Source organism: Telopea speciosissima, chromosome 5 (genome assembly GCF_018873765.1).
Source record: "Telopea speciosissima isolate NSW1024214 ecotype Mountain lineage chromosome 5, Tspe_v1, whole genome shotgun sequence".
Taxonomy (NCBI): Eukaryota; Viridiplantae; Streptophyta; class Magnoliopsida; order Proteales; family Proteaceae; genus Telopea; species Telopea speciosissima.
In genome coordinates, this window is record NC_057920.1 from 63,234,600 (window position 1) to 63,251,581 (window position 16,982).

Below are 16,982 nucleotides of genomic sequence, written 5' to 3' on the forward strand. Positions count from 1 at the left end.
CTTGATGCCCAATGTGCTGCAATTTATATAGTAAATGAAAAAAAATAAGAACTACACACACGAGATACACGACCTTGTCTCCTCTGCAAATGAGATCCCAGTGGTTGAGCCAAACATACACACAACCACACTCACAACTTACTAGGACATGGCAACCACACATATACACACAAGAACACACATGCACACACACGCAAACATAAACACAAGTAATAGCATCGCCTCCTCTTCTCCTTATTATTTTCTTTCTTTTCTCTTCTTTGTTACTTTTCTTTTCAGTTAGTAGCTGTGGCTGAGGCCACTTGAACCTCAACCAAGCACCCAAACACCACAAAACACACACACACACACACACTCATACACACAGCCTAATGGGCAGCCACATAAACACCCAAAGACAAACACACTCTCACAGCCAGTTGGGCAGCAACACACGTGCACCTGGACTTACACAACCCACACATGCACATCAGTCTCTCTCTCTCTCTGCTGGCCGAGCTCCTTTGCCCCACAATCTAGGAATTTAACTAGGTCTGATTATAGCCCTTTGATTCGAAGCATATTACCATGAGGTTTTATAGTCGAGGTTTCCGAAAGAATTGGCAACATGTGAAAAATTGTGATTTGGGTAATTTCCTTGATAAGATGATATTATAATACTTCAATGGTATGCAATTTTTATAAACTCCCAATGGAATCATTCTTCTTGAAATTTAAGAATCACATAATTGAAATGCAAGTCTTTTATATTTGTTTTTTGTTGGGTCTTTCTAGTTGTCACTATGCCTACTGAAGTATAACTTTTCACTATTTGTCACATGGGTTAGTCCATATGATAAAGGACTCCATATAGATTTCAATGACCAAATTTTAGTCCAAACTCCAAAGTAAGGAAAGTTGCAGCTCTGAAAAGAAAGAACAAATCAGTGAATGGGTTATAATGGGACAAACAACTTTCTGCCACAGACTATCTGACTATGGAATGAACCCCCCGACAAGAAAGGGTAGACCAACAACTCTAAGAATCATTGGACACATTAAAAAGATTAAAAATCTTACATTGACATTTGACACAATTGTGTCACTTACTCCATCTTTCAAAGTGGAAATTAATGTCTTTGGCATGTCATCAAAAAGGCTGTTCACTCATTGGGTCTCCTAATAGTCTTTAATTTTAGCCAAACATATATGCATGAACATTATAATGGCAAACACATTCTTTGAATCCACTTGGTCTTTGGATGATATATGACAAAGTCAATGCTTGAGGGGTCTTGCAAGCAAGAGGGGACCAACCACCGAGAGAAATATAAGACATGAATCAGACATGTTTTTCCCTTGTAAAATCTAAAATGATTGAGAAAAGTAACACTACATGGAAGCATTTCCCCTAGAGGTCTAGAAAGGTAAAAATAAATCAAACTTTTAGTTTTTATTTTTATTGATAGACACTTCATTATATTGCAAATACATGCATCACATCACAAATAGCATTAGAAATGACCCTTCTTTTAACTAAAGCATAAAGCAAAACACTTCCCACCACATCATTTAACACATATACATGCTTCTTTTCCATTCATTTAACCAGGTTCTTAAAGATGGAATTAGACCTAACTTGCTTTTGGATCCTAGTATAACAAAGTATAAAAACTTTGGACCATCAAAAGTCCACCTTGAACAGTCAAATTATTAAACAAGGGAAAAAAAAGAAGATAATAAGGAAAGTGATCTAAAGGCAATAGACCTAGAGGGTTTAATAAAGTGAGTCTAAACCCAACCACATACATTATTGTCTCTCTCTTTGTAATGCTTTTCTTTTATACAATATTCAAGTAGAAGGTGAAAAAAAAAAATTCATTAAGAAGATAATGTTATTTAAAGTATAATAATATTGTCATCAACCACATGCTTTGAAGAGCTATGGTGCTCTAATTCTTCCTCATAAGAATCATGTGGTGGAGTGGGTGATAGAGATGGATTGTAAGAATACCATCTTGAACAAAAGAGATGATTAAAGAAGTTAATGATGCTAAGGGCAGCTAGCAACCAATAGAAAAAGTCTAGCCTATCTTTGTTGAGGTCATTGTCACTGAGCCAACCTCCACCAGATGAATTTGAAGTGATTTTGTTCACTAGAGAAACAAGGAGAGAACTCAAGTAGAACCCAAATGAGTATGAGCAGTAAGTCATTGCTGTAAGAAATGCTTGCATCCCTGATAAGGATTGTGTGTAGAAAAACTCAATTAGACCAACTGCAGTGAACATCTCTGATTAGTCCAAATATGAGAAATTGTGGAGCAATCCAGAAGATAGAATCTCTTTTGAATTCATAGCGGAGTTCCTCCTCTTGTTCTCTACTAATGCAGCTGATACCATGGAGAAGGTAGCAAAAAGGAGGCCGACGCCTATTCGATGTAAAGGGGAGATTCCTGATTCTTTCCTGTAAATTTTCTTGCAAGTGGAACAAAGACACCTTCATAGAGAGGAAGTACAAATATGAGAATGATGTAAGGAATAGATTGAAGTGAAGCTGGTGGGATTTTGAAGCTTTTTGTGAGTTGGGTATCCATTGCACTTCCTTGTTGAACTGAAAATGTTTGGAGTTGAGCTAGAATATACGGCAGCAGTGGCAAAGGTAGATGGACCACAGGAAAGGCCACTGTTACTTCAGGAATGACCATAATTCGGTCTCAGTTCAATCATTTACGGAGATTCATTATGGAAATAAAATAGAAAAAAGAAAAGAGAGCATGAACCATATTGCTCATATCAATCTGAAAATATTGGCCAAAATGAACTCAGAATTGCATGAGAAATGAAGACTTGACATTATACATTCAACAAAAGTAACTATGAATCAGCAAGTCGAATTCCTTCAATAGAATAGCTATTCGATGGTACATTTGCCATGCCAGACCAAATTCAGCTCCATTGTCCACAAAAATTCAATAAGATGAGAAGAAAATGGAGAACTAGGTAAAAACACATGAATCAGCTCCCATAGCTAACACCCTAAACATGAATTTCCACAATTTTCTCCTAACAGAATCTCATAATCAAATAGGACAGGAGGCCCAAGAATTTAATCAACTAAAATGTAATTTGAGGAAGAATCTTGCCTCAGGAATGAAGAAATCAAGGGAATATAGGTTGGATGTTCACTAAAAGATAATTCGGTGAGCAAACACTCGTGAATCTGGAAGCTCCAAGGGCATCTCGCAGTGAATCTCTATTGAATCAACGGCTTAAGCATTTGGCAGAGTCAGTTCTCAGATCTGATTTGAATCGAGCAAAACCTCAATCATTCCAATCAAAAAACCTTGAAGAAGAAAGCCTCAAACCCCTTTTCTTTCTACTCTCTCACATTCTCTATCCCTTTCTTTCTCTCTCACTCACAGTCTCTCTCCATTTCCCTGTTTCTCTCTTCTTTTCTCTCCCACCTGCTCGATTTACCTTCTTTCCCACTTTGTATTTGCCCTAACTCTCACTCCCACCTACTGTATTTGCCGGGAGCAGTGAGAGACGAGATCACAGCGGCAGTGCGGTCGCGGCAGGCAGAGAGGAGATCGCAGTGGGAGAGAAGTCTGGAGTAGTGAGAGAGTTGACGGTTGCTCCGTCGCTTGAAAGAGATTTCAAAGAGGTTTGACGGTTGATAGAGGAAAAAGGGCGCTGCTCTGGAGTTTGAAAAGATTTTTTAGAAAACTTTGAGAGAGAGATGCAAAGAGCAGGGGAAAACGAAAAGATTTTTGAGAGAGAGACGGAAAGCGCGGAGAAGTGAAAACATTTAGGAAATCTATTATTTTATACGGTTGTATTTCAACATACAACGACATTTCTTTGAAAACGCCGTTAATAAAAATATTAAACCAACTTTTAACAGTAGGCTACAGTGGCACTTGTTGAAGAAAATGCCGCCGAAACTAATTTGTTTAACGGCGATTGTGTACAAACGCCATTATATATTCATATATAACGACGTTTGCACCTGTATGCCATTATACCTTTATATATGAGGGCATTTTTAACAAAATGTCGGTATATCTTCATATATGACGATATTTGTAAAAAATGCCGCAATAACTCAACCCAAAGTGCCACCGTTGCACCAATTTCTTGTAGTGAACATAAACTGATGAATAAACCTCATTATTCTAAAGTAATAAAATTTATATCGCAAACTAACCTCTCCAAATTATAGTCGCGGTGGTAAAAAATAAACAACTTCGATATACCGATAAAAAAATCTTCACGATAATGGAGATGCCGGCGGTCCCTATTTGTTCAAAGGTATGGAAGATGATGAATACAAAAAAAACCCACTTTAAGGGAAGACGATGAATAAGGAAAAACCCTCTTTTACCCTTTCCGGTCAGTATGACGTTTTGCAATATCCTTTAGTTCCGCACAACAACTTGGAGTGTGCAATTGGCGGATTTGTCCTCATTTTTAAATATTTACTTCAAAAGGGAAATTTCAAATCAACTGTCAGACTGTCAAAGTAACACATAAATGCAGTAGACATAATCGACGGCTCAAAAGAAAACGTTTGAAATGGAAAGTCATATTTCAACAACGTTTTTCCAGCTTATTTCCACGCACGTCACGCGACCTTTACGCCTTATGGGGTGGGGTGTATATGGCATGAACAATTAGGAGGCAATTGCTAAACTTTGGTTTTCGCATCTTTTCTCTATAGCTTTGGATTAGCTTTTGAGTCTATCTTCAATCTTTAAAGATTCTACTACTTCCATACTTGTTTAAAAAAAAACATAAGCATAGTGTGGATAAAGGGTCGGCACCTAGACAAGGCTCTAGGAGCCATAAATGTCTTCCCCCTTTCGGGGAAAGAAAAAACTCCAATGGATAATTAAGGCTTTGGTCTTTCCAGACCTTGGGTAGGATTAAGTGACGGACTGAGTGTAGGTGCAGCGGATGGAGGGTCGCTGGGCATGCACCCAGGGGGAAAGAAAGAAAATGGGAAAATGGGAGTCGCCTAGGACCCATGAATGGTGCCCCTCCTTTGCAGAAGGGGCGCTAAATATGACTCAATGGATGGTCTGCCCCAGATCTCTGGGTAAGTGTTAAGTTACGGGCTGGGAAGGTGTTAGGCACCCAGTAACCGCCCGGCCGACGGCCGGTCTTCCTAGATCAAACTCTGTTGTGTACTGTTGTGTTATACATATTATGCACTTAATTAAACTAATTTTTTTGAAGATTTTTTATTATCTTGATTGAAATTTATGAACCTAATTAGGCTAATTAAGACTAATGTTTTAATCATAATTACTATCACTAGGCTAGATGATTATGTACATTATGCATCCTAGTTAAGCTAATTAATGAATTTTACCTAAATTAGAAAGCCTAACTCTATGGTAAAAAACATGGTTGACTGTAAAAAATAAAACCAAGTTTAATTATCTCATGGAGAAGGACAATCATTGATAAGCAAAACAGTTCATAGGCCAAAATAGCCAAAATTACGAAAATGCCACTAAAGGGCCAAAATATGTACAAATGCATGAAATCATATTTAAATGTTGTAAGTAAGCAAAACATGATTAAATAACATTAACATCATGCATCTGGGTCATCAAGAGCACATGAAATGCTATAGAGATGCAAGGTGGTAAAAATTACCAAAACGCCCCTGTCAGGGCAAAAATATAAATATGCATGAAAATGCAAGCTTATACTTAAAACATGCTTATGAAAGTTAAAACATGCAAATAAAGTGACATAAACCTTTCCAGGGCCCTAAACATGATTCGGTCATAAAATGACCAAAATGCCCCTGAAGGGTAAAATGGTAAAAATGCAAGAACATGCACTTTCAAGTAATTTCAGGCATTTGATATGTCATTAAACATCCTAAAATTACTGAAATGCCAAATAATGCTACTGGATGGTACATTGGACCCACATTTGGTAAAATTACCAAAATGCCGCTAAGGGTAAGAATGAGCTTTATGTATGGTTATGTCACATGATATGCATGTATGCATATGAAAACATCCTAAAACATTCTAAAACAGCATGTTATGCATAAAAGCATCTTTTTCTGATTTTCTGAAATTTTTTATTTTTTTGGGTTTTCCACCTACAAAATCACCATTATACCCTTGTGGTGAGAAAAGGCATGGATGACAAATCAAACTCACACACGGTTAGGGATTGATCTCTGTAATATGATGCATTACAGAGAACACTCCATGTCCTTGCCTATAAAGAAAGTCATAAAAAAAAATAAAAAAAAAAATTTATATTTTTGGATGGGAAAAACATGGATTAGAACAAATAAAATGAAAAATAAATATTAAAAATCCGAATCAGACTAAACCAAAACATATACATACTAATATAAACGTGCTCTTCATACTCATGTCAGTGGATAAACCCGAATCCAACTTTGTGGGCCCCACTCTTGTAAAACCCCAAAATATTCACAAGGGCAAAAGTGTCCTATATAACATGATTTAGAGCTCGGTAAAATTAATGGACATAAAAAACAGAGAGAAACATCATTCCTGAAATTTTCAGAATTTATCACTCTTCTATGATTTATAATATTTTTGTAACTGGAAAACAGCCTCTTTATGTAAAGAAAATCAAATAAAATATATACAAATATATAAAAATATGTAAAAATACTCTTGAATCTTGAAGGGCCTAGGCTCAGCTTTGGTAACCTTGTTTGACCGTGAATAGTCTCCGGAAACCTCTGAAAGCCGTTCCAAATGTGGTTGCTCCAAATGGCAAAAGTGGTGAGCAAGGGGTATGTTTGGAATTTTACATATCTACTGGACCATGGTCTGTGGATATATCTAGCATGGATTGAAAGAGGGGAGAATGGGCTTCACGAAGATAATTTTTTCATGATTTTTCTCTGTCCTTAAACCCTCCAAATGGCCTCCTATTTATAGGAGAATAACTGTTCGAGGAAAGGTCTCAAAGACCCTTGGGCCTCAATGGCTGGGGATAAGGTGGGTGGGCAGCTGGGGCTTGCGTGTGCCTAGGCCGGTGCAGCCTTGGCTTGACTTGGCTGGCACATGCATGTGGGCATGGGTGATGGGCCTTGTGTGGCTCAGCCTAAATTGTGGGGGTTTGTCCCCTGCCGACAGTCCAGCTGGGCCGGGTCAAACTGGGTTGACCCGATTCGGGACAACTCAGTTTGCCTCACTTGTTTTTTTTATTTTTTTATACAAATCTTCTAAAGATTTCATTTTAAAGGTCCACATTCAAATGCTAATATTTTTAAAATCGAATGGCCGATTTTGACGTGCCACATATTGCCACGAAGGTCTCAACACGTATTTTCAATCAGTGTGGTAGATATGGCTGGATTTTGCGTAAATATGGCATGGATATCGAGGAAAATACATAGGCAAAATGGTCATTTTCACAAAGGTGTTGGATTTAGGTGAAACTTCAAATGTGGACTTAAAATGGTTAAATACGGCTATGTTAGGGGTTTAGGCTCTATTTGGGACAGTTGGTTACAAAAAGTGGGGTAGGGGTAATTTGGTAATTCTTATCATTCAGTCACCACACGAGTTACGAACTTTACCATCATTGCCAAGACACACTTCCAAGGTGTCAAAATGTGGTGTCTACACTAAGAAGGTATTGGGCAGCCAGTCCTCCCGGCCAAAGGCTGGTCTCATTCTATTTAGACCATTCCAAAGTTTACTAGTCCTATGAACTAGTCTTGTATAGTAGCATGCATAGTAAATTAGTAAATCTAACCCTAGTTTAAGTAGCTAGGGTAAAAAGCAATATAAAAGCATGTGTGAAACCATATTAAACATGGTATAAGTTGTCATGAAAATGGCATAAAGAATATAAAAATTGATATGAATGAAAGGTTAAAGAATACTATGTAAATGGACCAAAGAGGGCGGACCTCGGTGCAATGTTAAGACTACTCTATCGTAACCTAGTTGTCACAGGTTTGAGTAGGGAAATAGTCTATCCGTGAAGTAGGGGTAAGGATGCGTAAATCATGACTCTCTCCAGACTCTGCAGTGGCGGAGCCTCGTGCTTTGGATATGCCCTTTTATTTAAATGGATGAACTTGAACATAACTTTGTCAAACTATCTACGCAACCTCAATAGGGATCAATTCATAAGTAGTTTCGGAGTTTAGGGTATTTTAAGATCTTGAATATCTATTCTTTGTTGACATACTCCAATGATACTGATGTTGATCAAACTCCCACATAAAATGATTCTCTTTCAGGGGCCCTGATTGGCCGACCAAATCCACATCAAATTTTGGGGTCACAGGGTCAAAACCACCTATTTGTAAGATATGACTCCAATAGTATTAACTGGGTCTCAATCAGATTCGTATAAAAAAAGATCCCATTTCAAGGTTCCAGATTGGTTGATGGAATCCATATAAGTTGTTTGGAGGCACCGTGGGTCAAATCAACGTAATTACAGAATGAAGAATCCAATGGCACTATCTTGGGGTCAATCGGATTCCCCCAAGAAAAACTAGCAACCCAACGGTTTACATTGGGATTATTATCTTCTCCAAGTCTTAAAGTTCCGCAGTGTGGCAATGGTAGGTGGAGATGCCAACACATGGCAGCTCGGATATCTAAACACTGCCATATGTCCGAACTGCCACATGTCGGCATCTCCATCTAGCATTGCCGCACTGCCGAGTTATAAGAAATTGGAGAGGATAATTTTTCTTTACATTGGGGATTTTTGGAAAAGTAAAGAGTACAATAATTATGTTAAGTAAAGAAATTAAATAAATTAATTAATAGATAAAAAGAGGAGAGATAAAAATGCCTTAAATAGCCTAAAGGACTCGCAAACTCAGTTTGGTAGAGTTCTGATGCTCTTATTCTGATTGTGGCAAAATCCCAACTCTAGGGGTATTTTGAGATTTTTAGGGTTTTCTAGGGATTTTTTCTATCCGTCTATCAATCTAGCTCTCTCTCTCTCTCTCTTCCCTCTTTTCTCTTCGGAATTCTAAACTTTGTAAAATGAAGGGGAGTCTTATTTATTATGGATGCAAGTTTGGCCTTGTAGGCCTAAACCTGCCCTGGCCTGTCTTGAGTTCGAATAGGGTTTGGGTTGAGATATTTGGCCCTGAGGGTCGATCAAGATTGGAAATTTCTGACCCTGAGTCAAGGTCGGATCAGGCCAGGATTGAGGCCACGGGCTAAGCCTAACCAGACCCGATCCGACCCTGTTTTAAGTTATAGTATAAATTATATATTGTTCACACGACCCAATACCCTATTGGTGATCACAGAGATTATAAATGTCGTTATTGAATCTGCACGCAACCGGTTGGGTCACCCATCGCTTGAATATCAAGTGGCACTAAATGATCTTCCTGGGAATGACTTCAACACCATTTTCAAATCCTTGTCAGTTTATATGAGAAATTCAAGAAGGAGAAGGGAGATCAGTTTGGTCCATGTTTCATATCAGGATTGCCTGGTTCTTTTCTTGGAAGGCTCTTCCCAAGCAAGAGTCAACATTTTGTTCACTCTTCCTACATTGTTCATTGGCTCTCTCAGGTCAGAATAATCCTTAATGGAATCATCAATTTCATTCTGGTACACTCTTTAATTAGGGGTTCAAGTTTGTCCCTGTCGGCCCAAGCCCGCATTGGTTAGCCCTGAGCCTGAACAAGGGCTAGGTGGAGGTACCGTGGTCCTGAAGGCAGGTCAGGACTGGGCCAAGGTTGAGGCCATGGGCTGAGACTGGCCCAGCCCGGCCTGGCCCAATCCTTGCATCTATCTTCCCCCTCCTCCTCCTCAACAATCCCCATGGTCAGGGTTAATCAAGATCAACCTGGCCCAATCCTAAGGGTGGTTTAGGGTTGGATTTCTCAGGCCGCAAGTTAGGGTCGTGCTAGGCATGGGTCCAACTGAGAGAACTCAGGGTTGGATTGGGGTTTTAAAAAGTCTGGCCCGATCCAACCTTGTCGCAGCAGTAGTGTTTATGTACTGTACTCTCCTTTTAACACATTTAAGGCTGAATTCCCATACACATATCATGACAGGTAACATATAGAGCATCTCGCAGATAATTAATCTTGATGAAACCCACTTAAGAGCCCTCTTCGCTGACCTTCATTTTTGGGGTTTAAGTGGAATAAAGGGCATACCCAGTGCACAAGGCTCCCCCGTCACTGCGGGTTCTAGGCAGGATCATAATGTACGCAGCCTTAACCCTACTTTGCAGAGAGACTGTTTCTAGGGATTCGAACTCATAACCACTTGATCATAATGGAGCAACCTAACTATTGCACCAAGGTCCACCCTCAGGGTTTAAGTGGAATATTCTTACCAAATCTGCAATGTTTCCATTAATCATTTTCTGAGATTTCTCTATGTGATTAATTACATTATAGACAATCTAACCGTGGTATAATGATAGGTTCCTCTTGAACCTGAGGCTAACAAGGAACACATTTACCTAGCCAAGACAAGTTCTTCTAGTGTGTACAAGGCATACTTAGAGCAATTCCAGAAGGATTTCTCAGTGTTCCTAAGGTCACGTTATGAGAAACTAGTACCTGGAGGGCATATGGTCCTAACAATTGTTGGAAGAAAAAGTGTGGATGATGAATTTAGCAGAGATTTTTGTTCCCTCATGGAGCTTTTAGCTCACTCAACAATCTGGTCTCTGAGGTATGCTTGCTTACTTTTTATTAACTTTTTGGCCAAATGTTCTCTGTGCTGACATCGTAGGCTGTGCCCAAACACATGGGGGAGGATGAAATGACCACCCTGCCCCTTGAATGGCAGGTCCATGTGTCTGGGCGCAGGCTACCCTGCAACATAGAGAAAATCAGCCCCAACTTTTTTAACCTTTTTATGGAATAAATTTTGTTAGTGTTGTTGATCTGTTTCTTATATTTGACATTAGGGGTCATTGAAGAGGGTAAAGTGGATTCATTTAATATGCCAATTTACACGCCTTGTCCTGAAGAAGTAAAGAAGATAATTGAAAAAGAAGGATTATTTGAATTGGAAAAGCTAGAAGTGTTTGATGTGAATTGGGATCCCAATGATGATAATTCTTACAATAATGAAGAAGAAGAAGAATTCAAGCTTGATAATTTCTCAAGTGCAAAAAATGGGGTAAGGTGCGTAAGCCTTGCTTATTCATCACTTTGGAGATGATATAATAGACAACTTGTTCCAGAGAAATACAGAGATGGTTGAGGACCACTTGTCTAAGGAGAATGCCAGAGAGAAGTCCAAATATGTTAGTCTATTAGTTTCCATGAAGAGGAAATGAAGGCTTGATCTTATGTGGAATTGAATTGTTTAAGTTGACAAATTAATTTAACAATAGGAATTACTTTCTTTTTTTCTTTTTTTTTTTTGGGGGGGTGGGGGGCGGGAGGGGGTGAAAGTAATATATGTTATCTAATGTTTTGAGTATGCACTGTAAACAAAGAAGTTTGATATGAAGATTATAAAAATGAAAAAATAAGAAAAGAGAGTTCATAATTTTATGGAATAGTATATATGATTTATAGTTTTGTAGAACAATTGTTTAATTGGACGAATCCGAATTTCACAAATTATTTGCCCGAATTCGAATCATACTCAAATAGTCAGAAAAAAATTGTGATATATAGAGACTTACCGAATAATTCAGCAAATCCAAGTTTTATCTGAATTATTTAGTCATTGTTTAAAAAATAGTATTTGGATTATGGAATTATTCAGCGAATTAAACAACTATGTTTACGACTGTCTAAAAAAGATAAAAATTAAGTATCCAGTATGTAATTCGTTAGAAGTCTTTTTTTATATATATATAGAAATTCTTGGTTAGAACTTAGACGTCGATAGAAAAAAAATGGCCACGTAATTTTTTTTTTTTGTGTGTTCGATGGTTTAAAACAATAGAATCGTTAAGAACATATATTTTAGCACATATGACTCAATAAAAGATCCAAGATAAATTCAAAAGTTCTCAACTTGAATTTTAGGTATAAAAAAAAAATGACCTAAAGTGTGTGATTTTTTTAATTAGGGATGTAAATCGATCGGATGTGATTGGATCCGGATATTCCCTAGCTGAATAGGGATACCTCTAAATGGATTTGGAGGCGGATCGAATTCAGATTTTCAAACTTCTATTTACATCTTTGCCTAGTGTATCTCGGACCTTCCTCCCCCTAGCAGATACAATTTACTCTCAATCCATATTTCTTAGATCTTGATTCTCTTTTTTTTTCATATTTTAGAACCTATGAATCTTAAAAAACCCTCAAGATCATTATTTACTTAACTTTTTATTATTAAGCATTTGGATTTTTTTATTAGAGTATTCGGATACCATTACTAATAAAAGAAAACATATTAAACTTATATAGATTAAAGAAAAAAAAACATAATGTGGTAATTTAGAAAAAACTAAATCTAAAATATTATATACAACAAAATACCATTACTTATCTTAAAAAATGACTCTTAAACCATATTCATATAATTTTACATATATAATTTATATGTACTCACATAAGACATTGAGCGATAATAAGATCAGATAGTAATTGTGTTGAATATGCTAATTTTTTTTTTCTAAAAGTCAACAAAGATATATTAAGAAATAAAGGAAAATATTTAAGTGTTTAATGTCTAGGCATATCCAAATGAATACAAGATAACAAAGGAAAGGAAGAACAAACCCACCTATGGCATGGCCATCAGCGGGAAAAGCTCACCTTTCAATTGACAATCCAAAAAAACCTCTAAAAAAATCGAAACCGAGGCCGATCCAGAATATCACCCATTATGACATTCTTCAAAAGAAGAAAAAAAATCGACATCTAGAGGAGTGTTGAATATGCTATTTACTATATCAAACATGTCAATTATGAATCAAATATATTCTAATCTAATTGGATATTTGTTTGGTTGCATTTTTTTTTTTTTGTTTAGTCAAAGACGAAGCAATTTTATTAAAAGAAATCGGCAACAGAGAAACTCTGGTTGGCTGGAGTTACAAGGATAGGAGGTGGGTTAGACCATAAAAAACAAGACAAATCAAACCTAGAAGCCCCTATAGCAAGGAGATGAACCACTTTAACACAGTCTCGGGAAACATGCAAAAAGGACACAAAGGAGAAAGTATTACAAAGAACTAAAATATCATCAACTACTAATTATGATGCCCAATCCAATGTGGATGACGACCTTTGAAGGGCAAGGACAACCGGGAGGCAATCAGAACAAATCTGCAATGGAGGTAGCTGAAGACTGCTGGCAAGAGTAACAACATCACGAATGGCTAAACCCTCTAACATAGAAGCCGAACATCCAAAAGATGACCTGCTACGAGCTACCATAAACACTCATGAACAATCGAATAGAATAACCCCATGCCCACCTTTAGAAAAATTGGCAGACCACGCACCGTCAGTAATAGCCCAAGCACAATGCACAGACACACTCAAAGGAGGGCACGGATCAACCAAATGTACGTCCGGTAGTGAGTGAGAAGACCGAAGTCCAACACTACTTTCTTGCAAGAACAAATAAAAAGCAGATATTAGAGTGTGAGAATTAGGCTGAATAAAAGAGAAAACAAATCAATTCCTACTTTACCAGATTTTCCAACAAAGGGATGCCCAATGTAATGCAATATCATTTGGGTTTGGATAATGCTGGCCTATTGTGTTTAAAAATGCAATCCAGTCTTTAAAGGTTGGTCCATTAAACAGATTGATATCAATCCGAAGAGGAGAGAGCCGCCAGCAAGTGGAAGCAAATGGGCAATGTACTAAAGAAGACTATAGACTCCTCAATATTATTACAAAAAAAAGCAAATTGAGGTTTGACCCAAAGGTCTCCTAAACAGGAGATCATTAACAGCCAAAGCATTAGAACATGCTCGCCAAAGAAATAGCTTTATCTTGGGTAAGAGCTTCAGGCTCCATAACCAATTCCAAAAAAGGTCAGAGGACGAGGAGGGAGTGCTAATGTGATTGCGAAATATAGTATGATAAGTTGATTTGACCGAAAAAGGCCCACTCTTAGAATAGGTCCAAATCCAACAATCCTCTATATCCGAAATAGGTAAAGGAATACGCCTAATAGCCATTCGTTCATCAGCTTAGAAGAGATTAGAAAGGATAGAGGAATTCCAATATTCCTTAAGAGGTTGATGAAGAAGGTTGGAGATCAAATTCTATCTAGGGTTTGAAAGACAACTAAAAATATGCCCTCTAGGGAGAAAAGGGATCCATGAGTCCTCAAATGTTCTAGTCGTATACCCATTACCAATACGCCTTCTTAAACCAGAAAGTAAGGATTCCCCACCTTTAAGAATGCTACGCCAATCCCCAGAGCAATTTTATCGACCCTTAGCTGGTTAACTCCATAGAAGTTATGGCGGAGGGTGGAGAATCATTCAACCAGCAGGTTATTTATGAATGGAGGCCTCCGCACTGCGAAACTTGCCGGGTCTTTGGACATGGAGATAAACAATGTGCTCTCAGTTATCATTCTCAAAAGATGGCTGAAGCTTCAAAGGATTTGGTTACAGATTTGGGGAAGAGAAGAGAAGAAATGGAAGAGGGTTTTCAAAAGGTGCAACCGAGAAGGAAGGGGCGTCCTAACAGTGACTCCACAAACCTTGGGAAAGGTCAGGTCGCAGGGGGAGGCTCGCCTATTGGTGCAAGTGCCACAGAGGTCCCTATCCAACCTTCACCGGCCCTTGCCTTAAGCGGAGGAGTTGCAGCGGCTGTGAGCAGTTTGGAGGTGGCTGTGGTATCTGATTCAAGGGTGAGAGTAGGGAAGGGTGTGGTCCCTAGTTGTAGGGATGAGGTGGAAAGTGGACTTCCTCAAATGGAAGGGGAGCTAGGTAGCGTGAACCAAGGTAACTCTAAAGGCTACGGCAAGGGTGCAAATAGGTACTCCACTCTTGCAATTTTGGAGGCTTGTGCAGAGGGAGCTGTGGTGGACAATAGAGAGATAGATGTTCAGCGGGTATGGGCTACGGCAGATGCCAGCCACTGCCAGCAGCATGTGGTGCAAGTGGATAAGAATTTAAATACCTCTTTGAGGAAGGATATAGGGTTTGATGGGAGGAATCAAAGGCGTTAGTTGCCCCTTTCATGTATTAGTCCTAGCCTTGGAGGTGGAGCATTAAAGCCAATAGAACGTGGCTTGTCTTGTGAGGTTGGTAAAGTTATTTCAAATGAAGAGTGTAGGAGAAGCATCAGATTGCGCAGGCAAACACAAAAGTGGGGTGACTAGGATAGTGCTGAGGTGGCTAGCCTTGATAGAAGAGAAATGGTGGCATGCAGTCACGGTCTTCTGGAGGAAGTTTGTGACGATGTGGTGAGCAAGGGAAGTGAAAGAGAAAATGAAGACGACTGTTCAGAATATGACTCTCCTATTGGTGATCGTTGGTACGATCAGATGAAAGAAGCTTTTCAAGGTGCTCCAAGTGTAAATGAAGATGAAATTGATCAGGAATTTGGAGGAAAAGATGGAGGCAGCAGCCCGGTCCAGGTCAGCCTTGATGTTAGGGAGCAAGAAGTTGGAGATGGTGTAAGGTGCTCCAACGGTAATCACAGGGTGATGGTGGATGGGGAATCGGATGGCATTGGAGGGAATTCTCTTAATAGGGAGGTCATTTTAGGTAATCACCTCAGGAAAGGAGGGAGTATAGAGATTCTTTTACCTTTGTCACATGGGGTGATTACAAACCAAAGCCCGAAGCAAACAGATGTTGGAGAATCTAGGAATGGAGAGAAAAAGAAAGGAAAAGGAAAACCAAAACACAAAAAGACTAAAGGCTCGAAGAATGGAGGAACTAAGGGTAGCAGCTAAGGAGGGAGTTTGTGTTTGGGTGGATAGGTGCTCCCTAGCAATAAGTTATGTATATTTGCATTGGTACTGCACTTTTTATTGGTTGTTAATTGATGAGCACATTTATGTGTGAAATCTTAGGGCATAAAGCATACATTTTACCATATTGGACAGAGTTACTCGGTGCTTTCTTATGCTTTTCAGGTTTTAGGTGAATTCTTGTGAAAATGGAGGAGATGATGCTAAGTAAATGTTTTTAAGGTGTTTAAAGGTGTTAATGGCTTAGATGCGTAGCCCATCGAGTCAGCTTCGCAACGGTTTAAACCGCACATGATTCCGAGTTGAAACGAAGAAGTTACGGCCGTTTTCGTAACGAAGCACGAAAATGGTCTATAGGGGTTTATTTGTAATTATTGACAGTCGGCTGGGGACAAAGTGAAGCGAAAGTTCAGATTGTAGGGGCCTTAGCAAAATTATTAGAAGTTACATTTCTTGTACCCGAAAGATTCCATTTGGAGGGCTCTGGACAGTCCAACTTCAACTTGAGATATCTTGGGCTCCCGAACTCCAAATTGGACGAAATTTGGGTCTATTTTGGGTGATTTTTCGCAAGGAACACAATGGTGAGGCCTATATAAGCACCCCATGCTCCACGTTTTCTGAAGGACAGAATGGATATTTTATTTATTCTTGAAGGAATCCTAGTCATCACCCTTACTCTCTCTCTCCTCCAACTTCTCAAGGGCACTTCTGGAATTCTACTTGGGATAGACTTATTTTGAAAGACATTCTCACCTATAGAAAGTTGAAAAATCAAAGCATCTTTGATTTTATTGCTTGGAGAAGATATTTACAAAGAAAAGGAAGCACTTGTTAGAATTGGAAGTTTACTTTTCTAGAAATAGAAGGTCTATGTAAACAATCTTCTCTTCTTCTTCTTTCTATTTTTTTTCTTTTTTCTTAGGATTCAAGGCATTGTAAAAGAGGAAGGAGAAGAGAATATTATCTTTTCTTAGGGAATATATCTCCTACACTTCCCTCTTCTCCCTTCTCTTCTCTTCCCCCTATAAATACCCCTTGCCCTTTGGGTTGTAAGAAGTGAGTTTTTTAGTTCAGTTTTTAGTTAGTTTCTAGTTCAATTTTAATTCAGTTTTTTAGTGTAATTTT

General features: G+C 38.5%; 1 pseudogene; it reads left to right on the forward strand.

Moving 5' to 3' along the window:
- LOC122663240 overlaps positions 1–16,982 on the forward strand; it is a 122,924-nt pseudogene that overhangs the window by 52,771 nt on the left and 53,171 nt on the right.